General features: G+C 37.0%; 1 protein-coding gene across 1 annotated transcript in view; it reads left to right on the forward strand.

Annotated features, from left to right (window-relative positions):
* The first annotated feature begins 4,012 nt into the window (after window positions 1-4,012).
* The window catches only part of LOC149947309 (uncharacterized), a 112,606-nt gene continuing 91,243 nt past the window's right edge, over window positions 4,013-25,375 (forward strand). Inside the window, exon 1 of the mRNA XM_090170874.1 lies at window positions 4,013-4,120. The gene's annotated coding sequence lies outside the window, so the exon portion shown is untranslated. The remainder of the gene's footprint in view (window positions 4,121-25,375) is intronic.

The raw sequence follows: 25,375 nt of genomic DNA on the forward strand, positions 1-25,375 counted from the left end.
GGTATAGCGGTTATATAGATTAAAACTTAAACGGAATTTAAAAGTCAATCGTATCCAAAATTACAAGACTGCGTATTTTTAAAATAAGACTGCTAAGGGGGGTCGGATAGAAGGGGCTGGCAAAGCGCCGCTAACTAAATTTAACCCGTGAAACTTGGTTGTGCAGATAGTGGCAGCCATATTAAGCATTCTTAGAAAAAACGGTGGGGTTATGTCACCCCGTTCAAAAGATATGGAAGATGTTGCAAATGTGGACGACGACGACGACGACACTTCACAACATTCTAACGAAATCAATAGTCCCACTCTATATATACATATAGATGTGGAACTAAAAACAACCAAAAACATACTAACGCGGAATTATCTCAAAAACGTTTAAGACTTATTGAGTCGGCAAGTGGTACAAAATGTTGGGTCGCCATACCGACTTTAAAAACGACCTAAAACATACGCGGAATTATCTCAAAAACGTTTAAGACTTATTGAGTCGGCAAGTGGTACAAAATGTTGGGTTGCCATACCGACTTTAAAAGTGATCAAAAACATACTAACGCGTAATTATCTCAAAAACGTTTAAGACTTATTGAGTCGGCAAGTGGTACAAAATGTTGGGTCGCCATACCGACTTTAACAAGATGTCACGGACATTTGAGTACACACAATCCCACTGATGTATTAACTTAATAAACCCAAGAGGAATGTTATCGGAAAAGAATTATTCGAGTTACCTGGTTTTGGAAATAAGGTGGCGGAACGCGAACAAGTTCATTTAAATTAATTTGTATAAAAACCAAGCGTTTCGAGTTAACTGGTTTTGGAAATAAGGTGGCGAAACCCGAACACGTTAATTTAAATTAATTTTTATAAAAAGCAAGTTTTCCAAGTTACCTGGTTTTGGAAATAAGGTGGCGAAACGCGAACACGTTCATTTAAATTTATTTTTATAAAAACCAAGTTTTTCAAGTTACCTGGTTTTGGGAATAAGGTGGCGAAACGCGAACACGTTCATTTAAATTAATTTTTATAAAAACCAAGTTTTCCGAGTTACCTGGTTTTGGAAATAAGGTGGCGAAACGCGAACACGTTCATTTAAATTAATTTGTATAAAAACCAAGCGTTTCGAGTTAACTGGTTTTGGAAATAAGGTGGCGGAATGCGAACAAGTTCATTTAAATTAATTTGTATAAAAACCAAGCGTTTCGAGTTACCTGGTTCTGGAAATAAGGTGGCGAAACGCGAACACGTTCATTTAAATTAATTTTTATAAAAACCAAGTTTTTCGAGTTACCTGGTTTTGGAAATAAGGTAGCGAAACGCGAACGAGTTAGATGACACCTGTATCAATTGGCACGAAATTAAAATATGACAATCGACCAAAAACACTAAAGGGGGCAAATGCCCCACTTCTAGGGCTCCGACTCCAAAAATTACGAAAATCCCGTCCCAGGTTTTTCGAGTTACCTGGTTTTGGAAATAAGGTGGCGAAACGCGAACACGTTCATTTAAATGAATTTGTATAAAAACCAAGCGTTTCGAGTTAACTGGTTTTGGAAATAAGGTGGCGAAACGCGAACGAGTTAGATGACACCTGTATCAATTGGCACGAAATTCAAATATGACAATCGACCAAAAACACTAAAGGGGGCAAATCCCGTCGAGGCTATAATAGTGCCTACCGATTGAGATATCAATCGCCTTTGTACCACTAACGTACCGCGAGCAATCGTGTGTACGGCAGCTGGTCAAAAAAAATATTTAGTGGCACACTTATGCTTAACTTCTGGGCATAACAAATATTTAGGGTCACACTTATATTTTACGCGCCTGTTCATACGTTATTGTTATTGCAGGCAGGCTTTCAATGGAATGCGAATATAGCTTCAGCGCGTAAAGAATTCAGGTATGACGCGAAATGGCTAATTAACTCACTTAAAATTAACTTTTTCCAACGCGGCTGCAACCTAAGCTGGAATAGGCCTAGAAGTAACAAAACTGGTGATTTTTGATCAAATCTTACTTACCTACTTCCTGTCGTACGACGTGCGTAAAAAGGGCGTTAAACGTGCGTAAAACGTTGGGGGTCACACTTATTGTTACTTCTGGGAACACGTTGAAAGCTCGGCGCGAACGGCCTTGAAAAATGCGAGAGGGAAACTGGCGTTTAGAACTCTATAGACACGCGGATTTACCATGTCGGAAGTTGCGGGGGTCCGCATACGCTGTCGAAAAAACCTCACTTAGAATTAAAATTAAGCAACGTAATTGCAAATCTAGGGTTAAGGGAAACCCCAGCTATTCAAAAATATAACTCTCATGAAAATCGGACTTAAATTAAAGAACGTTATGTAGACTTTTAGGCGAAAATATAAAACCGCGAAAATTGGGGTCCCGTAAATTAACCAGGAAACTATACTTAAATTTAATATTTACTGATATAACTGAAGTTGTATATCCGCTGAATCCTAACCTTACCAAAAATATTTTTTTTAACGTTATCGGACTTAATTTTAAATAAAATATCAACCACACAAAGCGAAACCACAAAAAATAGTAAATTGGGCATTTGCCCAACTTCTCGGGCTCCGATCCCAAAATTACGAAAATCCCGTCGAGGCTATAATAGTGCCTATCGATTGAGATATCAATCGCCTTTGTACCACTAACGTACCGCGAGCAATCGTGTGTACGGCAGCGGCGGCGGCGGCGGTTACACAGTACGTGATCGTAATACACACAAATCCCTAAGGATTGTGTGTAAAAACGACCAAAAACATACTAACGCGGAATTATCTAAAAAACGATTAAGACTTATTGAGTCGGCAAGTGGTACAAAATGATGGGTCGCCATACCGACTTTAAAAGTGATCAAAAACATACTAACGCGGAATTATCTCAAAAACGTTTAAGACTTATTGAGTCGGCAAGTGGTACAAAATGTTGGGTCGCCATACCGACTTTAAAAGTGATCAAAAACATACTAACGCGGAATTATCTCAAAAACGTTTAGGATTTTTAGAGTCGGTATTTGGACCAGGACCCAAAAGCGACTCTTTGTGCTACAGGGAAAGTTGGTCGTTGGTCGGGCTATAAATGTGTCATGTCTTTTACAAGTAACGACAACTATTACAATGTAAGGTCGGCGTTCGGATGCTAAATAGTTCCAATGATAAGACTTATTGACTCGATAAGTGGTCCAAAATGTTAGGTCGCCATACCGACTTTAATAGCGACCGAAACCGTACTTACGAAGAATTATCTCAAAAACGTTTAGGACTTTTACAGTCGGTATTTGGACCAGTACCCAAAAGCGACTTTTCGACCAAAGCCCGACCCTAAATCGACTCTTTGTGCTACAGGGGTTTTTATTTTATTATTATTAATTTAAGGTTGTAAAATCGTTGGTTTCATTTCCACCGTCGGCTAAAATAATACTAATAATAATAATAATAATCAGCTAGGCTAATACCCAAGGCACCACCTTAGGCCTAAGTCATCGAGAGACTTTTAAAGCCTTTAATTCAGGTGGCCGGGTTACAATGCGTCGGAAGGTGGTGGCTCAGAATTGAGCTCTACATCACACTTGCTCGCTAGACCTAAATACGTTCTTTCTATAGGTGTCATTTCTGTCGATTCTCCAAAGAGTCCAAAATATATATAAAGGTCTTATTTCTTCTGGCCAAACTGCCATAACTGAGCAGCGCGTTTCCCAGATTATCCGAGAAAATCGGAACTATTGGAAAAAGGGGGCTTAATACCGGGAAAAATCGGCAGGGGGCGTCCGTAACGCTACAATGAGTATGGATCCTTTCTCCCACCTCCGACCCTTCTCTCTAGCTTCGGGGATGCTATTGGCCAGAGGGGGGCGGCCGGATAGCGCGAGGGAGGGGGATCGTAAGAGGCAGGACCCGATTCTGTCTCCGAGAATCCCTCATTTGACTCCCGAGTCTAAGGAGAGGCTGCCGCTCGCGTCACTTTCTCTCGCTGCCCTCGAACTCGGTGGTCTCGTGTTCCTGTCCCGCATTCGGACTTTTATTTCGACGCCTTATTTCTGCACGAAAAGTAGCTACACCTTCATTTTTGACCACCTCTGCAAAATGGATTTAAACACGCTTTAAACGTGAGTGTTTCTTTATTTTCAATGAAAAGTATAGTTTACTAAACTTGCATGTACTATATCAAAATTTAAAAATTCGTAGAGTTTGCTTTTAAATTTACAAATTTCATTTGTATACAGGGTGTTTCAAAAGGTTATGCAAATATTTTAAGGAGTCGTAGGGGCTAAGTTTAGAAGTATGCCCGTTTTTTCCCCATTTTCCTCTGATGAGTTAAAAGAGCGCCAGAGAGCTTCAAAGTGTGGCCTATTAGCCCCTGGAAGTAGGCTGCTACAAGCGCAAAACCAAGCAGCAGGGAAATTTGCGCATTAAGGTTTGGGTTCTTGTGATAGGGTAAAAAAGGACTTTGTAAACAAATCAAGGTAACCAGCGTAAAAAATTAAACTTAAGCAGTATTTAAAGTCCCTGCTGCTTGGTTTAGTGCTTGTTGCAGCCTATTTCCAGGGGCTAGTAGGCCACACTTTGAAGCTCAGGCATACTTCTCAACTCACCCTTTACAATCACCTTTTACAACTCCTTAACATATTTCCATAACCTTTTGAAACACAATGTATATCGGCTAGAACATAAGTTAGTATTTTTTATTTTAAGCTGTATACAATGCATAAAGGATAATTTGAAAATTTTCAATTCCGATCAATGCATTTAAAAAAAGACATTTTTAATAAATACGAAATCAGTACATCAATTTGACAATTTAAAATCAACGATTTTTATTTCGCAGATTCTGCATTAAAATGGTTCAAAACTGACTAGAGTTTCGATTTATTCAGACAATATTCAACGCAATAAATATCGTTATTTAATTTTAAACTGTCGATTTAAAATTCACTCTCAATGGCAAATTAGATTTACACGTGGCTTAAGGACTGTCAAAACGATTTTTAGCAAACCGAAAATTACTATTCAAATGAAAATTGGATTAGGCCTAGTGTTTATTTAAGAAAGCGTACGATTTTATATGAGACTCAATATTGAAAATGAATAGAATTAATTCTATGATGCTTTGACGCCAGTTGCGATTGCTAAGGTTCTTTGTAGTGCCTTAGGGAACACCGCGCAGTTAGAAAGTTTGGATCTAAAAGGAATTAGGTCCAAATTAATATCATTAGATCATGAAATATTTCAGTCATTAAGAAAACATTGGGCTCTTTCAATCTGAATAGGTTTCCTTAATTTTACCTTAATAATATTTATATTTGCTACTTTAGTGGTGCCAATGCTAGTATTCAATTAAACTATTCAGAACAAACCTCAAAGCATGATGGCAGTCCAATTAACTTTTCATAATTAAAATGAAGAGGGAATTGATAATATTTTGGGAATTTGAATGTCAATAATTTATGCGTAAAGCCATACTGGTTATTTAACATTATTTTGCGGTATTACCAGCCGAAATTGGATTGAAACCTTTTGAAAGAGCTGCATCTTAATAAATGGCATTTGGTTCACAAAAGCGTCCGTTATATAAATTCTTATATTTAAATAAATTTATTATGTAAATAAGGAAATATTTTCGAAAAAACTAAAAAACAGACATTTGAGTCTACCCAATCCCTCTGGTGTGTTAAGTAGATCATAACTTGCATATTATAAAGTTAAATTTGGATTTTTTTTCGATGAACCTGTACACTACACAACAGTTATTTTGCAATAAAGGTTATCTATTTCAACCACGCTGTCGTACTGCCTATTAACAAACTTCGGGATTTAGTAGACCTTCATGTAACTTGAAAATTCCCCCAAGGAAACCGTTTTGCCATGGCCTTCGAAATTGTTTTGGACAACTCAATTTTCTTTACGGGATTAACATGGGAAAATCACGGGATAAAACATGGGAAAATCACGGTTTTAAGCGTCCCTCCTGTAAATTTTTTTAAAAATTTGGTTTTTACAATAAATCATTAAAATGTACTAAATTATGAATTATGGGTCAAATTTGGGTCACTTTGGGTAAAGTATTTTTGAATAAATATTAAATACGACTACCATTGAGTAAAAACGAAAATGTTAAGGAAAGTTTTGATAAATGTGATGCATACTAATAAAATAAGGCCAGGAAAAATGTATTTGGAAAATTTTGGTGTAATTAAAAAATTGGGCTAATTGAAACGAAATTGGGTAAATGTAAAAAGTAATTGGGTGAATGTAGGGAAGTTTTAGTAAATACAATTAAAATTGACTAAATGCGAATAGAATTGTGTAAATGCGAATAAATTTGGGTAAATGTAGGGGAATTTGAGCTAAGTGCGATAGAATTGGTAAGTTTAGCGAATAATTTGGGAAATGCGAATAAATTTGGGAAAATTAGAATAAATTTTAGTAAATTCGAATAAATTTTAGTAAATTCGAATAAATTTTAGTAAATTCGAATAAATTTTAGTAAATTCGAATAAATTTTAGTAAATTCGAATAAATTTTAGTAAATTCGAATAAATTTTAGTAAATTCGAATAAATTTTAGTAAATTCGAATAAATTTTAGTAAATTCGAATAAATTTGGGAAAATGAGAATAAATTTTAGTAATTTCGAATACATTTAAGAAATTGCGAATAAATTTGGGAAAATTGTAATACATTTTAGTAATTTCGAATATATTTAAGAAAATGCGAATAAATTTGGGTAAATGCAAATAAATTTTTGAAATGCGAAAAAAATTGAGTAAATTCGAATACATTTTAGTAAATTTGAATAAAGTTTAGTAAATTCGAATAAATTTGGGAAAATAAGAATAATTTTTAGTAAATTCCAATAAATTTTAGTAAATTCGAATAAATTTTAGTAAATTCGAATAAATTTGGGAAAATTCGAATAAATTTGGGAAAATGAGAATAAATTTTAGTAAATTCGAATAAATTTTAGTAAATTCGAATAAATTTTAGTAAATTCGAATAAATTTTAGTAAATTCGAATAAATTTTAGTAAATTCGAATAAATTTTAGTAAATTCGAATAAATTTTAGTAAATTCGAATAAATTTTAGTAAATTCGAATAAATTTTAGTAAATTCGAATAAATTTGGGAAAATGAGAATAAATTTTAGTAATTTCGAATACATTTAAGAAATTGCGAATAAATTTGGGAAAATTGTAATACATTTTAGTAATTTCGAATATATTTAAGAAAATGCGAATAAATTTGGGTAAATGCAAATAAATTTTTGAAATGCGAAAAAAATTGAGTAAATTCGAATACATTTTAGTAAATTTGAATAAAGTTTAGTAAATTCGAATAAATTTGGGAAAATAAGAATAATTTTTAGTAAATTCCAATAAATTTTAGTAAATTCGAATAAATTTTAGTAAATTCGAATAAATTTGGGAAAATTCGAATAAATTTGGGAAAATGAGAATAAATTTTAGTAAATTCGAATAAATTTTAGTAAATTCGAATAAATTTCAGTAAATTCGAATAAATTTTAGTAAATTCGAATAAATTTTAGTAAATTCGAATAAATTTGGGAAAATGAGAATAAATTTTAGTAATTTCGAATACATTTAAGAAATTGCGAATAAATTTGGGAAAATGAGAATACATTTTAGTAATTTCGAATACATTTAAGAAATTGCGAATAAATTTGGGTAAATGCGAATAAATTTGGGTAAATGCGAATAAATTTGGGAAAATGAAAATAAATTTTAGTAAATTCGATTACAATTAAGCCAACTGCCTACTTTTAATGCCATTAATTAAGGTGGCCGGGTTAAATTTCGTTGGAGGATGCCACGCGAGCCAACAGCTCCCGATACTTTCTTCTTTAACTTCTAAAAGGTTTAATAGAAAGGGGTAATGGAAGAACTCGTAGGGGGGGGGCTTTTTAACGAGTAAGGAGATAACTCAACACAAAAGGAGTTAGTCCAAGTTCTCCCCCAGTGCCACAAGTGAACCCAGCCTCTCTTATCCTATTTGATTCTTTGGCTCGAGGTAAACTATTGGACGAGTTTAACTGTACATGGCGGACTCAAATTCTGGATTTGAATAACAAAAGAGTGGAAATTAAAATTTGTTTTAAAACGAAGAAATTTTGGAGCTTTGTTAGGAAGAAAGAGTTCCTAAGTTCATGGTGCTGTTTATCACATCCTCTTATTACAAAAACATTCCAAAAACCTCATTACCAATATACTAAAAATTTAGGTTTCATCTGGTCGGACCTTCGACGTTTCAACTGGAACATTTACGCTTTCATAGTGCTCTTGCAGACAATTCCTTGAGCTAACTTTGTATTCTGAAGTTCACGTTTCAAACAAAGACTCTAAATAGAACTGCTAAATGATTTAATACAATAATGACCTCAAATAAATTTCTAAAAATTGTAATTTAATTTAATTTGCTTGGGCCTAATTTACTTAAATATAGTGTGTTTTAAATTGTAAATTTTCCATTTTTATAAATAAGTATAACCTAGAACAGTGGTTTTCAACCTACGTACCGCGGAAAAATTTCAAAAAAATATATAAAAAATTTAAAATAAATAAAAAATTATGATCTAGCTAATCTAGTCTATTCTACTTCATAAATCGATGTTTTGATTAATAAATTGATAATTATACAGTTTTGTTTATAAATAATTATAAATATTATTATTATTATTATTATAAATAATAACTTATTTCTTTATATTAAAAGAAATCATATGATTGAAATCTGGGGTTCTTTGGATTTCAAAAATTGTTTTTTTAAACGTGGGAGTTTTTCCCTCTGACCCCCGGGATATTATTGAATTCCTAAAATTTCAAGGGTTCCGCTCATTTTGATTCTGATAGCGAAGGCTTCCGCGGAAAATAAAGGCTGAAAACCATTGACGATTTTACATAATACCATATCTCTATAATATTTTTCCATAAGTTTGTCACTTTGGAATATTTTACTGAGAGCTATTAACGAAGTGACGTCATCACAAGAAGAAAATCTCCCCCTACCGAGGTTCTATCAAAGGCTAAGCAGGCGCGAAACGGCGACGAAGCCTGTAATGCAGTCTGTCTTGTGAATAGCTCTCAGTAAAACCTTTGCATGTGAAGAATAAGAAGTTTCACACTTATGTAACAATATTATACACTTATGATGATACATTACGTTTGTTTTTAGTAAGAATTTATTTATTTAGACTTTTATGATGAGACAATCCCCGGGCATCGTGGCAGGGCCGTTTTAACCTTTCCGCATGCCTTAGGCCAAAATCTCTCATTCACCGACTTTTCGGACCTTCGTAGGCACTAATGTCTCCTAAAATTTTCGTAGGCCCTAGGCACTTTGCCTAGTCTGCCTTATGGATAAGGCGGCCCTGTATTTTAGTGGGTAGTCCTGCCGTATTGGGTAGTTCTAAAATTCAGAACTACCAAAAACGTTTCATTCGTGAAGTCATTAATTTGGTAGTTCCAAAAATTAAGTTTTGAAAATTAAGTTATTGTTCTAAAAAACTCTCTCTGACAACCCAAAGTTTAACTCTCGCTACAGCCCTATCGTAGCTGTAAAAGGTAATAATGAAATTAGCTCGTATCTTCAGTGACCTGTGTCGATTTGCTAGTGTACCTCCGTCCCAACAGAGTAGTTTTCCCTACAGTAGCGCCATCTGTAGAGGTCGGGGACGGTTAATCATTATCCATGTTTAAATTGATTTTTTTCGGGAAAAAAATGTAAACAAAGAAATTTACCGGAAAACGATTAAAAAACATGTATTATTCGTCAAATTTGAGCTTTTTATCGAAAAAAACGTCGTTTTCCGTTTAATTTTACAAATTTATTTAAAAATTAATCGGATATTACAGAAATATAAATTACTTGATCAAAACGTTTTACGAATAATTTTGGGAGCTTTATCTATTGAATAAAAGTTAACCATCCCCGACCTCTAGAAACCGGCGCGTAGGAACGTTTTGGATTAAGGGGATACATCTTGGATTTTGAATTTGGCGCCTTCATCTTCAACAGACTTTCGGACCAATTTAACAACCTTTCCAATTTTAAGGGGGGAGGGGGGGGACATTGTACCCATGTACCACCCTGTTCCTACGCCACTGACAAGAAGACATCCCGAAGTGTAACCTACCGATTTTGTCTAAACTCGGTGGATTTTATTCCATGGGCAACCGTTTTACCATGGCAACGTACAATATTTTTGACAACAAAAATAAAAATTTACCCATTGAAAATAACATCGGATTCTGACCGATAGTCACCGATTCCTAGGGCCACCCCTATGAAAAATTTGAAGAAATTTGAAAATTTGAAAATGCCAAAATAGAAAAACATTTTTTTTCAAAATTTATAAAATTGAATAAATTTATACCAATTTGATCAAAAGCAGTAGTTTCGATCAAAAATGAAAAAGCACAATATATTTATATATATTGAAAAAAATTATTTATTTTGATCAATTTGGTCAATAAAATATTTTATTTAAATCTATAATGAGATTTTTTGTAAAATTTGGTCATTGCCTTTTAAAAATTAAAATTTTACCCATTTTTATCTATTAATTTTAGCCATTTTGGTTCATTTTCGCCCATTTTTATCAAATATATCAAAAGTTGATCAATTTAGATTTTCCTAGGGGGAGGGGGCTAGTAATCGTTCAGAATCCTATGTTATTTTCAATGGGTAAAATTTAATTTTTTGTTGTCAAAAACATTTTTTATTCCCATGGCAAAACGGCTGCCCATGGAATAAATTCCCCTTAGGATTTTTCAAGTTACACGAAGGTCTACCAATCCCCCGAGTTTGAACAAAATCGGTAGGTTACACTTCGGGTTGTCTCCTTGTGAGTAGAAATAAATCCCCACTTGTATATACTACAGGTACGCATCGGGAGCAAATCCTATAGAGCCTATACATTTTTAAAAACAACCCAAAACAATAATATTCTTTCTAAATTATCTAAACCAAAACACTGAACTAATATATCAACAGTCATTCCATTTAATCCCTTATAATGGCACCCAAAAATACTACAAAAAAGCGCGCGTATCCATTCTCGAGTCTTGACAAGTCCCGCGCCTGGTATTTGCGAGGCCATGTTTTCCCGCAGCCAAATTCTGGCCGGTGCGACATCAAAGCTCAAGAGAAGCTGCCACCCTTCTCTCCGGCTCTTTCCACGCTTGTATTCTTCTTAATTACGGAGTTTATCTCGGGTTAAACGTGTCATTTGCGCGGAGCTGGCGACATTTTTGGCAAGAGCTCATCCCGTCTGTTATTTCAGAATGATTAACAAGTTTTTAAAGCCGCTTGTTTGTCTTTTATTTGAGAGCAAACCCGGGATGATAAAAAGGAGAGCTTATTTCCTTTGAGTTACACCATAAGTGTATAACATTGTTTTGTAAGTGTGACACTTCCTATTCTTCACACGCAAAAATTTTACTGAGAGCTATTCGCAAGACAGATTGCATTACGGGCTTCGTCGCAGTTTTGCGTCCGCTTGCGAACGCGTCACGAGTAGCCTTTGACATCGCCTCGCTAGGGGGATATTTTCTTCTGGTTATGACGTCACTTCATTACTAGCTCTCACAAAGGGGAGTACTGGAGGTGTTTATTGCCGATTTTGTTCAAAGTCGGGCGTAATGTAGACCTATATGAGATATGAAATTTCCCAAAAGGAGACGTTGCACTACCCATTCGATTTGCCATGGCAACCGAAAATGTTTTTGACTACTTAAAACAAAAATAAGATTTATTCCTTATTTTACCTAAACATTGTTACAATTTTACCCCAAAAATGTTCCAATTTACGCAAACTTGATGAAATTTACCTAAATGTGGTCCAAATTACCCATTTCGTGATTTTAAATTTTGTAAAACAATTTCATAGCCGAGAAAATCCCGTGCTTTTTTAAATGGAGATTTTTTGGTTTTAGGTGGTCGAAAACATTTTCGGTTGCCATGACAAATCGAATGGGTAATGCAACGTCTACTTTTGGGAAATTTCATATCCCATATAGGTCTACATTACGCCCGACTTTGAACATAATCGGCAATAAACACCTCCAGTACTCTCCTTGTCAGTAGAATATTCCCCAAAGTGACAGACTTATGGAACAATATTATAAACTTATGGTTACACCTATATTCTGATGTATCTTTTCACACTCTGATGTTCTTACTGGCTGTATAATTAATGAAGCCGTGGGGAAAATTTAAAGTGTTGACGTTGTGTAAAAGTCAACAAAACGAATTATTTTAGTTGTTCAAAAACAATTTCACGCCATTTTAACACTTCTTTAGTTACAAAATAATTTACGCAACAGGAAAGTTATTTGTTGCGGTTTTAACCCATTTATACTACTTACAGTGTTTCACGGATAACGTTTTTTGACAAAATATTTATGCTGCGTAGTCACGCAAGTTTTTAACTGGTGTTCGATAACCCTTAGTAATGTTAGCACGTGGGAAAAATTAGTTTTAGGGTCCAAAACGTTCAACACAAAAAATTAGTGGATATCCAGAATTTTTTGAACATTTACTAGAAATAATTCCTGTAAGTCCATTTAAAACTTCCCTTCGCAACTCGAGTTTTAAAATTAAAACATTAGCTCTTTGAAACACGGTGCTACGATTTATATAATAGTGCACACTTAAACACGCTATCATATCTTAGTAAATAATAACAATTATCTTTAGCCTTAAAACCCACTTTAAGTCAGTTTGATTGCGAGTTGGGACCAATGAAATTTAGAGAAACTTGCCATGGAATCTACAATTACGAAAATCACTTGATAAAATTTTGGAGATTGGATCAAGCCATATAAAATATTTTTGGATAAAATAATTTTGATCAAGATTGGATCAAATCATATCCAGAAAGGATAAAATAATTTTGATCAAGATTGGATCAAATCATATCCAGAAAGGATAAAAAATTATGATCAAAGAAGACATGAACATTTTTTATTACATTATTTATTTTTAATTATAAATACACTTAAGTTAATAAGGATTTTACGAACTTTCGATACAAAATATTTAATTTCAATTAAATCCTAATGAACAAAAAAATTTCAATAATTTTTGAATAAAACCTGGCGTGGCTCAATATTAAATTTATTAATAAAGTAATTATAATCCTAGGCCTTAATATACGTACTTTTGTTCTACTTATTTTTTATTAGAGTTTTCATAATTTGTCCTTGTTGGATCAAAACCTAATCAAAACTTTATCCTTCTCCTGAAACTTATTTAAAACACTGCCAATTTTACAAGAATCCACGAAATACTCCCAACTTTTTTATCATTCGATTAGAAGTTTCATTTAAACCAAGGAATACCTCCGCGTATGGTTACATACCAGTGTGACTGAGAATAATCATATCACCATTGGGGCTATTCAATAACACAAAACAAATTTTCAATTTCGAATATTTGTCAGATAATGAAAAAAAAAAGTTTTTGTAAAATTAAGAATTTTGCCTTAATTTGGCTTGTTTGATATAATTTCCACCAATTTATCAAAATTGGATCAAAGTTTGATCCTTATTTGATCCAATTAGCGGAAGTTGAGTTGTAAATCATACACCTAATCTTGATAATTCAGATTCAAATAAATTCAAAAATCTTATTAATAGTGATTTCTGTAAGCAATACCCGTGACAAAGGTTAACGTGCGAATCAGTTAAAGATTGTTTCTAAACTTAAAAATTATAAAATTAATATAACCAGCCTTTTACCTTATCAATGCCTTGGATTTACTATTCCATAATTTCAGTTCATCTTACGTATTTTTATTACTTTACTCAAATGTTTATAGACATTGGATTAAAACTTGATCAAGTGATTACTGGATCCCTATTTCATCCATTGTGGATCAAATAATTTACATCAACATGGGATCAAAACTTAATCAAGTTAATATTGGATCCCTATTTCATCCATTGTGGATCAAATAATTTACATCAACATGGGATCAAAACTTGATCAAGTGATTACTGGATCCCTATTTCATCCATTGTGGATCAAATATTTTACATCAACATGGGATCAAAACTTTATCAAGTGATTACTGGATCCCTATTTCATCCATTGTGGATCAAATAATTTACATCAACATTGGATCAAAACTTGATTAAGTGATTACTGGATCCCTATTTCATCCATTGTGGATCAAATAATTTACATCAACATTGGATCAAAACTTGATCAAGTGATTACTGGATCCCTATTTCATCCATTGTGGATCAAATAATTTACATCAACATGGGATCAAAACTTAATCAAGTTAATATTGGATCCCTATTTCATCCATTGTGGATCAAATAATTTACATCAACATGGGATCAAAACTTGATCAAGTGATTACTGGATCCCTATTTCATCCATTGTGGATCAAATATTTTACATCAACATGGGATCAAAACTTTATCAAGTGATTACTGGATCCCTATTTCATCCATTGTGGATCAAATAATTTACATCAACATTGGATCAAAACTTGATTAAGTGATTACTGGATCCCTATTTCATCCATTGTGGATCAAATAATTTACATCAACATTGGATCAAAACTTGATCAAGTGATTACTGGATCCCTATTTCATCCATTGTGGATCAAATAATTTACATCAACATGGGATCAAAACTTAATCAAGTTAATATTGGATCCCTATTTCATCCATTGTGGATCAAATAATTTACATCAACATTGGATCAAAACTTGATCAAGTGATTACTGGATCCCTATTTCATCCATTGTGGATCAAATATTTTACATCAACATGGGATCAAAACTTTATCAAGTGATTACTGGATCCCTATTTCATCCATTGTGGATCAAATATTTTACATCAACATGGGATCAAAACTTTATCAAGTGATTACTGGATCCCTATTTCATCCATTGTGGATCAAATAATTTACATCAACATTGGATCAAAACTTGATCAAGTGATTACTGGATCCCTATTTCATCCATTGTGGATCAAATAATTTACATCAACATTGGATCAAAACTTGATCAAGTGATTACTGGATCCCTATTTCATCCATTGTGGACCAAATAATTTACATCAACATGGGATCAAAACTTAATCAAGTTAATATTGGATCCCTATTTCATCAATTGTGGATCAAATAATTTACATCAACATTGGATCAAAACTTGATCAAGTGATTACTGGATCCCTATTTCATCAATTGTGGATCAAATAATTTACATCAACATGGGATCAAAACTTAATCAAGTTAATATTGGATCCCTATTTCATCCATTGTGGATCAAATAATTTACATCAACAAGGGATCAAAACTTGATCAAGTGATTACTGGATCCCTATTTCATCCATTGTGGATCAAATTATTTACATCAACATTGGATCAAAACTTGATCAAGTGATTACTGGATCCCTATTTCATCCATTGTGGATCAAATAATTTACATCAACATGGGATAAAAACTTGATCAAGTGATTACTGGATCTCTATTTCATCCAATGTGGATCAAATAATATATTTCAACATTGGATCAAGTAATAATATGATCCCCGTAGGGCCCGTTAAATCAAATGTAGCTCAAATAATTTATATCAACATTGGATCCAATTTGGATCAAATCATAATTGGAGCTCCGTTTGATTTGTAAAACTTTTTATCCAATTTCTCTCAATTAAGATATATCAACATTTGATACAAATTTTGATACCACATTTTCGTTAAGGTAGTTTAACTTTAGTTCCCTTTGACATGGCGCTGTAACCCAAAAGAAAAGTGGAGAACGGTGAAAAATCTATTCTCGACCGAAACGAGTCTAGGTGGCGCTGCGGCGCCAGGTTCGGCCGATGTAGCGTCTGCTATTGTCAAATAGAGAAAAATACTTAACTCTGAACGTCATAATAGTTCTGTGTAACCCAGGAAGAAACGAAAAACTCTAAAAATATAGCTTCTAATGCATCCATCATAACCGGCTAACACGTGTAATTATGTACCATAAAAGCTACTTATTGAATTTTCGACCAAAAGAGGGCGGAGCGATAGGTTTCGGTCGTGAATTAGACCGTAAAATCAAACCAAAACGAACACACTACCCCAATCTGTTAAATTTACATAAACCAAACAAATTAAAATTAAAAATATTATCATTAACTACAGAGAAGAACTCCAATAATTGATTTTCATTTCATTATTTAAATTAAGGATTTTTTTAGAAGGCTTAAAGGTCTAGGTTTTCTTCTGCCTGTCCCCCTTTAAATTAGGCCAACATGTTCAGCGGTTGGCCTACCACCAGGGTATTTGTGCTCCACCGAGTTAATTTAAAGGGGGACAGGCAGAAAAAAACCTAGACCTTTAAAATGACTTGAATCAAATTGATCAAATCAGCCAATCTTGCTACTTATTAAAATATTATTAAATTTGATTTGAGATCAAATCTGTTACTTTGGCTTTCATGAAGATTAAAAATGATAAAATCGTGAATAAAGATTAAAAGTGATTAAATCACGATTAAATATTGAAAATGATAAAATCACGATTAAAGATTAAAAAGGATTACATCACGATTAAAGATTAAAAATGATTAAATCACGATTAAAGATAAAAATTATTACATCCAGATTAAAGATTAAAAATGATTAAACCACGATAACCGATTAAAAATAATTAAATCACGATTACCGATTAAAAAGGATTAAATCACGATTAACGATTAAAAATGATTAAACCATGATTAAATTTTCAATCTTTCTAATTAGGACATCCTCTAACAGTGTTTATTATTAAGTTAAAACACTAATCTTGACCGAATTAAAATTGTTTAATGAAATTTCACGTTTAAAATAAAAGATGTAAATATTAGTTGGAATAACAATAATCAATAATAATAATCAGCTAGGCTAAAACCCAATGTTTAGGCTTAGTTTTTCTTTTCGGTGCAATCACGGACTGTAAATTTTAGAGGACGAGTAAAGCGTTGCCTTCCCCTGTAGAATTTTGGTTTCCCCGTGCATCAATCACTTCGAAATAGAGAGAGAGAGTCCGTCAAGGTCATTTGTACCAGGCATAGAGCTAGTCCCCCCCCCCCCCCCCGCATGTTATCTGGAAATCTGGCCGACCGAAAGGCAAGCGCTTTAGTTAATGACCTTGAGCAATAGTCGCTAGCCATATTTCCCGCACGGTACTGACGAGTCCCAAATAGGACGAAACCCGTCTACCGTTGGAATTTATGGCTATTTGATTTGATTTAATTCAGTTTTTCACTCTATCTATACGAGCTATTTGTAAGGTTTTAAATTTCTTCAAATTTGTTTAGAGTTTAGCTTTTATATCCCTTTTCATAATGGACTTTTTCGCTAATTTTATCATCCTTTGCAATGCAGTCCATAGCCGTGGTTCCATTTAACTTAATACCCAAGGCACCACCTTAGGCCCAAGTCATCTAGCGACTTTGAATGCCTTTATTAAAGTGGCTAAATTTTATATTGTTTTATATAAAAATAGACAAGAGAGAAAAAGGCTTCTGAAAATGACAATAATAAATAGCTCGGGGGCCATATCCGAAAGAACGCAAACCAGACAGAGCGCATTCGGACGAAAAACGGCGCTTTTCAAAGAACTTGTTTTTTGAGATTTCGGGCCCAAACAGATCAACGAGAGAGCGACCTATGCGAGCGTGCACATCCGTCCCGCTCCGATAAACACACGTTCCCAAATTTTGCGAAAGCTATTTGGGCCCCCTCAACTTAGATAAAAAACCATAAGTCTTTAATATATTATAAAGCCGTCAAAGCAAGAAAATAAAGAGACCGATTTGCCGAGAGAGATTCGAAGTTGAAAAATGAAAACCGATTAAAAAAGTTTCAACGATTTGGCTAACTTACGACCATTGATTTGGGAATAGTATAACTGGCAGTGCTGTATTATCCATAAGGTTGACTAGGCTGAAGCCTAGGGGCCCACCAACCAAAAGCAGGGACCTATGAGTCAAAAGGGGGAGAGGGATGTTGAGAGGCCCAAAAGAAGCTGGAAGCCTCGGGGTCCATCAATTGCAGGGGCCCATTCATCAAAAGGGGGAGGGGATGTCGAGGGGCCCAAAAGAAGCTGGAAGCTTCGGGGTCCATCAATTGCAGGGGCCCATTCATCAAAAGGGGGGGATGTCGAAGGGCCCAAAAGAAGCTGGAAGCTTTGGGGTCCATCAATTGCAGGGGCCCATTCATCAAAAGGGGGAGGGGATGTCGAGGGGCCCAAAAGAAGCTGGAAGCCTCGGGGTCCATCAATTGCAGGGGCCCATTCATCAAAAGGGGGAGGGGATGTCGAGGGGCCCAAAAGAAGCTGGAAGCCTCGGGGTCCATCAATTGCAGGGGCCCATTCATCAAAAGGGGGGGGGATGTCGAGGGGCCCAAAAGAAGCTGGAAGCCTCGGGGTCCATCAATTGCAGGGGCCCATTCATCAAAAGGGGGAGGGGATGTCGAGGGGCCCAAAAGAAGCTAGAAGCCTCGGGGTCCATCAATTGCAGGGGCCCATTCATCAAAAGGGGGAGGGGATGTCGAGGGGCCCAAAAGAAGCTGGAAGCCTCGGGGTCCATCAATTGCAGGGGCCCATTCATCAAAAGGGGGAGGGGATGTCGAGGGGCCCAAAAGAAGCTGGAAGCCTCGGGGTCCATCAATTGCAGGGGCCCATTCATCAAAAGGGGGGGGGGATGTCGAGGGGCCCAAAAGAAGCTGGAAGCTTCGGGGTCCATCAATTGCAGGGGCCCATTCATCAAAAGGGGGGGATGTCGAAGGGCCCAAAAGAAGCTGGAAGCTTTGGGGTCCATCAATTGCAGGGGCCCATTCATCAAAAGGGGGAGGGGATGTCGAGGGGCCCAAAAGAAGCTGGAAGCCTCGGGGTCCATCAATTGCAGGGGCCCATTCATCAAAAGGGGGAGGGGATGTCGAGGGGCCCAAAAGAAGCTGGAAGCCTCGGGGTCCATCAATTGCAGGGGCCCATTCATCAAAAGGGGGGGGATGTCGAGGGGCCCAAAAGAAGCTGGAAGCTTCGGGGTCCATCAATTGCAGGGGCCCATTCATCAAAAGGGGGGGATGTCGAAGGGCTCAAAAGAAGCTGGAAGCTTTGGGGTCCATCAATTGCAGGGGCCCATTCATCAAAAGGGGGAGGGGATGTCGAGGGGCCCAAAAGAAGCTGGAAGCCTCGGGGTCCATCAATTGCAGGGGCCCATTCATCAAAAGGGGGGGGGGGATGTCGAGTGGCCCAAAAGAAGCTGGAAGCCTCGGGGTCCATCAATTGCAGGGGCCCATTCATCAAAAGGGGGAGGGGATGTCGAGGGGCCCAAAAGAAGCTGGAAGCCTCGGGGTCCATCAATTGCAGGGGCCCATTCATCAAAAGGGGGAGGGGATGTCGAGGGGCCCAAAAGAAGCTGGAAGCCTCGGGGTCCATCAATTGCAGGGGCCCATTCATCAAAAGGGGGAGGGGATGTCGAGGGGCCCAAAAGAAGCTGGAAGCCTCGGGGTCCATCAATTGCAGGGGCCCATTCATCAAAAGGGGGGGATGTCGAAGGGCCCAAAAGAAGCTGGAAGCTTTGGGGTCCATCAATTGCAGGGGCCCATTCATCAAAAGGGGGAGGGGATGTCGAGGGGCCCAAAAGAAGCTGGAAGCCTCGGGGTCCATCAATTGCAGGGGCCCATTCATCAAAAGGGGGAGGGGATGTCGAGGGGCCCAAAAGAAGCTGGAAGCCTCGGGGTCCATCAATTGCAGGGGCCCATTCATCAAAAGGGGGGGGGATGTCGAGGGGCCCAAAAGAAGCTGGAAGCTTCGGGGTCCATCAATTGCAGGGGCCCATTCATCAAAAGGGGGGGATGTCGAAGGGCCCAAAAGAAGCTGGAAGCTTTGGGGTCCATCAATTGCAGGGGCCCATTCATCAAAAGGGGGAGGGGATGTCGAGGGGCCCAAAAGAAGCTGGAAGCCTCGGGGTCCATCAATAGCAGGGGCCCATTCATCAAAAGGGGGGGGATGTCGAAGGGCCCAAAAGAAGCTGGAAGCCCTGGGGCCATCAATAGCGGAGGCCCATTCATCTCAAGAGGGAGAGGGATGTCGAAAAGCCCAAAGAAGCTCAAAGCTTAGGGGTTCATCAATTGCAGGGGCCCATTCATCAAAAGGGGGGGGGATGTCGAAGGGCCCAAAAGAAGCTGGAAGCTTTGGGGTCCATCAATTGCAGGGGCCCATTCATCAAAAGGGGGGGATGTCGAAGGGCCCTAAAGATGCTGGAAGCTTTGGGGTCCATCAATTGCAGGGGCCCATTCATCAAAAGGGGGAGGGGATGTAGAGGGGCCCAAAAGAAGCCGTAAGCCCTGGGGCCATCAATAGCGGGGGCCCATTCATCTCAAGAGGGAGAGGGATGTCGAAAAGCCCAAAGAAGCTCAAAGCTTAGGGGTTCATCAATTGCAGGGGCCCATTCATCAAAAGGGGGGGGGGATGTCGAAGGGCCCAAAAGAAGCTGGAAGCTTTGGGGTCCATCAATTGCAGGGGCCCATTCATCAAAAGGGGGGGGATGTCGAAGGGCCCAAAAGAAGCTGGAAGCTTTGGGGTCCATCAATTGCAGGGGCCCATTCATCAAAAGGGGGAGTGGATGTAGAGGGGCCCAAAAGAAGCCGTAAGCCCTGGGGCCATCAATAGCGGGGGCCCATTCATCTCAAGAGGGAGAGGGATGTCGAAAAGCCCAAAGAAGCTCGGAGCTTAGGGGTTCATCAATAGCAGGGGCCCTAATTACCAGGGGAGTGGGATTTCGATAGGCCCAAAGAAGCTGAAATCCTAGATGCCCATCAATGGCAGGGACCTATGCATCTCAAGGGGAAGGGGGATGTCGAGGGGCCAAAGGAAGCTCGAATCCTAGAGATTCTGCTATGGGTCAATAATGCACTAATAACTAAAGGAGTTGATCGAATCTGATGATCGCGGTACAAAAATATTTGCTAAAATCTCGCCTTCCACAGTAAACTCGAAAAAATCTTACCTGGTATCATTACCAAATCCTATATGACTTTGTTATTTCATTAATTTTACACTCATGTAAAAGTTATTTTGATAATAGCTGTGGTACGGTTCTTCACGCGTTCGGTGTTTATCAAATCATAGAGTAGGAATTATATTTAAAAACAAATCAGAACACGGACCACGTGGAACTGCCGTAATAATATAAATAGATGGCGCCACTGTCTAATGATAAAAGTTACGAATAGTTGATTTTATAAAATAAAAAGTGGTCTTGCCCAACTTGTTAAAATGTTGCTCTTACGTCACAAGACGCGGCTTTATTAGTGTATTCCTCGCACGAGCGATTTGCACGCGCTCTAGAAAAAGCTATATTCCTCGCGACTGTAGCGCGCGCTCGTAGGCTTGTCAAAGTAAGAGACTGTGACGTAAGAGCAACATTTCAACAAGAAGGCCACGTTAGTTTATAAAAAGAACTATTCGTTCCGTCAAACCTCGGTCTCCATACCCCGACATGTAACTCTATATAGTTCTACTATTCCCAAATCAATGCTTACGTCCAAGCATAAATTGTTTTGGTCTTAGCTAACTTGATAAAATGTTCCAGGAAATTCATCATTGATCAAGACGTTCAATATACTAACACGTACCTTTTTTGTCTTGAAAAAATAGCTTTTGGCCCAAAAAGTTGAAACGAAAAATAACGCCAGGTGTTTGGGTTTGAATTTTCGCCGCCATCTTAGGGGCTGCCACCAGCGCCCCTAACCCCGTACGAGCGATTTGCGAACTATCCTAACTTTTAAAATCGCGCAATTTAGGCTTAGGTCTCATATAACTGGAACGCGCCACGCGTTCAAAACAATTTTTTTGCGTCTTCAGCAGCGCTCGTTTTTACGTTGTTTTTCTGTCTCACCGACTTCTCACCAGGTGTCACGGCGGACGCGCGCTTTTCGATTTCCCGAAATTTCTTTATTTTATTAAAAATTAACCACTTAGTATTTTTTGAAGCGGTTTTCGCCATTAATTTTAGTTTTTAATGGGCTATAAGGCTATCTAACTGGTTAAAGCTTGACCGTTTCCCTTTAAAAACATGTTTTAGTCTAAGTATTTCATTTTGTTATCATTTTCTAGTCAAAGACTTAATAGAATAACGTTAAAAATTAATAATAATAATAATAATAATAATAAATCGGTTAGCAGGTGAAAAATAGGAAATACCATACTTTAAATTATAGACTTTTGACAGTACGTACTTTCGCGGATCGTATAAGCTACTTTGAATTCTGACCCATTGATATTAAAAATTTTCTTACGTAGAATACCCGCTTACATTGCTTATATTGATTCGGCAATTTTTTTTCGAGAATCTGTTATACAAAGACATTGTTTTACGGTAGAGATATTTTGAAAGCGTTCTTAGCTGCAGGGGTGGGTGAAAGGAAGGCATTGTAAAATCTGAGAGGCAGAAATTCGCAAACAACAGGGGCCGGCCGAACTTAGGCTATGTCAACCCAGTTTTGTTTGACGAAAAAAAAACCTATAGTCAACATCGCTGTCAGAAATAAAAGCGGGAAATCGTACATACCTGCGGCGTTGACATTCCCAGAGACACCCACGAGTGAGAAGGAAAAAAACGTGGTTAGTTGGGCTCTAATTTTAGCAACGAGTCATTAACCTAGCGCTTTTTTCAAAAAGGAAGACATTGTCTTCGCCAAGAGTTCATCTTCAGACAAACGCCGCTTTGAGATTGTAGCGTTTTAAATCGGAGTGAAACTAGGGTTCTTTCGGCGCTGGCGTAACTTTATCGCCGAGTCTTCGGGATTGGCGAATCTAAGAAAAAGCTGAATTGACAAATAGACGGAATCTCTATTGGAACGTAGCTTGGAAATAGTCCAAGTGACACGAGCTCTTCTCGCGAGCGTGATAGACTCGGCACGCAAAATGTAGACCAGCCGGATCACGTTACTTTCGATGTCTTTATTAGAAGACAGTCGCCGACGTCTCGAATAAGTAGCTTCATCCGTATCAATGGCGTACGAAGAGAGAGAATATTCGGAAGACTAGGAAATAGATTCGGAAGAGGTCTAGTTAGTTTTATCGGGATGCAAACACCAGGAGTCTTTCCTTTTGCTCCGAAGAAGTGCTAGCTGTCGGCATTAACCAGAATCACGAGACGTTACTTCCAAAATAGAGACTTTAGATTGATTAAGCCAGCCAAAAACGCTTACATGGACGGTGCCCGATAAAGGGATCAAGTCTACCCGAAATATTTATAGAGAGAAAGTATACTTTTTATACGGGACATACGAGGCTACGTCTACACAGTGCACATTCTTCTTTTAGATTTTAAGGGCCTGCTTAATAATCTAATTCCACCTAAAGATATACAATGTATACATTTATCCTTAAAGGAGAACTGTCACCACCCTAAAATTGGTTAAAAACCATTTAAATGGATAGAGGACGTCCGAAAATGGTTATACAAAAAAATTTCATGTTAATATTTCCAGTATTTGATTTATTATAAGCAACCAAATTTCGTGTTTTATCCCCCCCCCCCCTCCCGACTCGAGAATCTCAGAACCGCTTTGGTTGAACCTACCTGCAGCGCCATCTCGTGAACGAAATATTTTTTCCCCGGTTTTATCGTTTTTTGGCCGGAACTGTCGTCTGCTACGACATTCTCCTTGGCTTTTTAACCGAGTTATATTCGTAGATTTTAGTTTATCGTGTTTTTAATATGCCTTACACGCCGCCCTTTCTGAAATTTTTACCGCTTCATTCTTTTGGCGCTGCAAGTAGGTTCAACCGTGATTTCTGAAATTTTTGGAGCCGTTTGATGTAGGTTGCGGAAAAAGTAGCGTAACTTTTTAAATACTTTCCAATAATTATAAAATTTTAGGAACATAATTATTAATATATTTTCTATCTTTCTGTAAAAAAACCTCGTAAATCTTGGTTTTGGTGACAGTTCTCCTTTAAACTAAATATTATCAATGCTTTAAGAAAACTTAAATATTTTTTGGGTCGAAACGTATTTCTAAATTTAACGCCTACTTATCTCTAAGAGTTACATTATGACGTATTAATAATAAATAATCAGCTAGGCTACTCACCCAAGGCACCACCTAAAGCCCCATTTTCATGCTCGCTGGTAGCGGGTAAAAATCGTCAAAATCCGCTTCAGCTATACACTTTTTCACTTTCCGCGTCGATCTGTTTCAAACAGATATTTTAGCTTTATTTTCACGCTTGCGAGTGGCGGATGCGAATTTTGACGATTTTTATCCGCTACCAGCGAGCATGAAAATGGGGCTTTAGGCCTAAGTCACCAATTCAGGTGGCCGGGTTACAATGCGTAGGAGGGTGGTGGAAAGCCCTTCAAGCCACGCGAGCCAACAGCTCCCTACACTAACTATTACCGTTAACCTCAACAAGTTTTTATGGAAGGGGAAACCGAAGAGCTCGAGGGAAAACCCCTTAAACCAGCGGAGAGAGAACTTGCCAACTCAACGCGGAAGGAGTTGTTCCGCGTTTACACTCATGTCTTTAGTTATTTGAAGTATTTGGTAATTATAATTATAATAATAATTCCCTAATGATGAAAATTTTTCAAAAACGTATAATTAGACAACATTTGTTTATTTAGAGTACCGCACGAAAAATCCAAAGAAAAAAGAACCAAGAAGGAACAATCGAATCTTAAAAAGCCAAGATATATATCCAGTTTAAAAACAAATTCGGGATAATAAAAATTCAAGAATAAAAATCATTATTAAAATTTCAAGTTTATTAATCATAAAAATATACACGTTAAAAAGATTAATTATTTGGTTTATCGTAGTCTAATTGAGTAAGAAATAGCTTTTAAGAATATAATAATAAATAAAGGCATTAGGTTTTTTGTAGGTCTACTAACGTCATAAAGTAAATAATAATAGTTTTTACAGTGGATTTTTGGGAGTGGATTTTAAATAAAAAAGTTGATTTTTCTTCTAGGCTTTTTTAATTACGAATTTTTTATTTGGAAATTTGGTTAAATTCTGTATTGAGCCCGTTATCGAAAATAATTGATCATCCTTAATCCCATTAAAAAATATTACAGGTCTGGGATTTATTTGAAATTGCGATTTCCTTGACTTCTGGTTTCTTCGGCTGGATCAAGAACGTTTTTAGATTTATTGAGCACATGTGAAACATACGTTTTTAAAAATTGGAATGAGTTTAATACTTAAATTAAAGATTACGGATAAGCTATCGCTATCTATTTTGTCAATTTCGAATTAAGTAATAAAATAGTACAAAAACATCCCGTAGCGAGGCGCTAACAAAGTTTAATAATAGCGTAAAAAGCGCACCCTGGGG

This window comes from Leiobunum rupestre, chromosome 4 (genome assembly GCF_980474605.1).
Source record: "Leiobunum rupestre chromosome 4, qqLeiRupe1.1.hap1, whole genome shotgun sequence".
Taxonomy (NCBI): domain Eukaryota; kingdom Metazoa; phylum Arthropoda; class Arachnida; order Opiliones; family Sclerosomatidae; genus Leiobunum; species Leiobunum rupestre.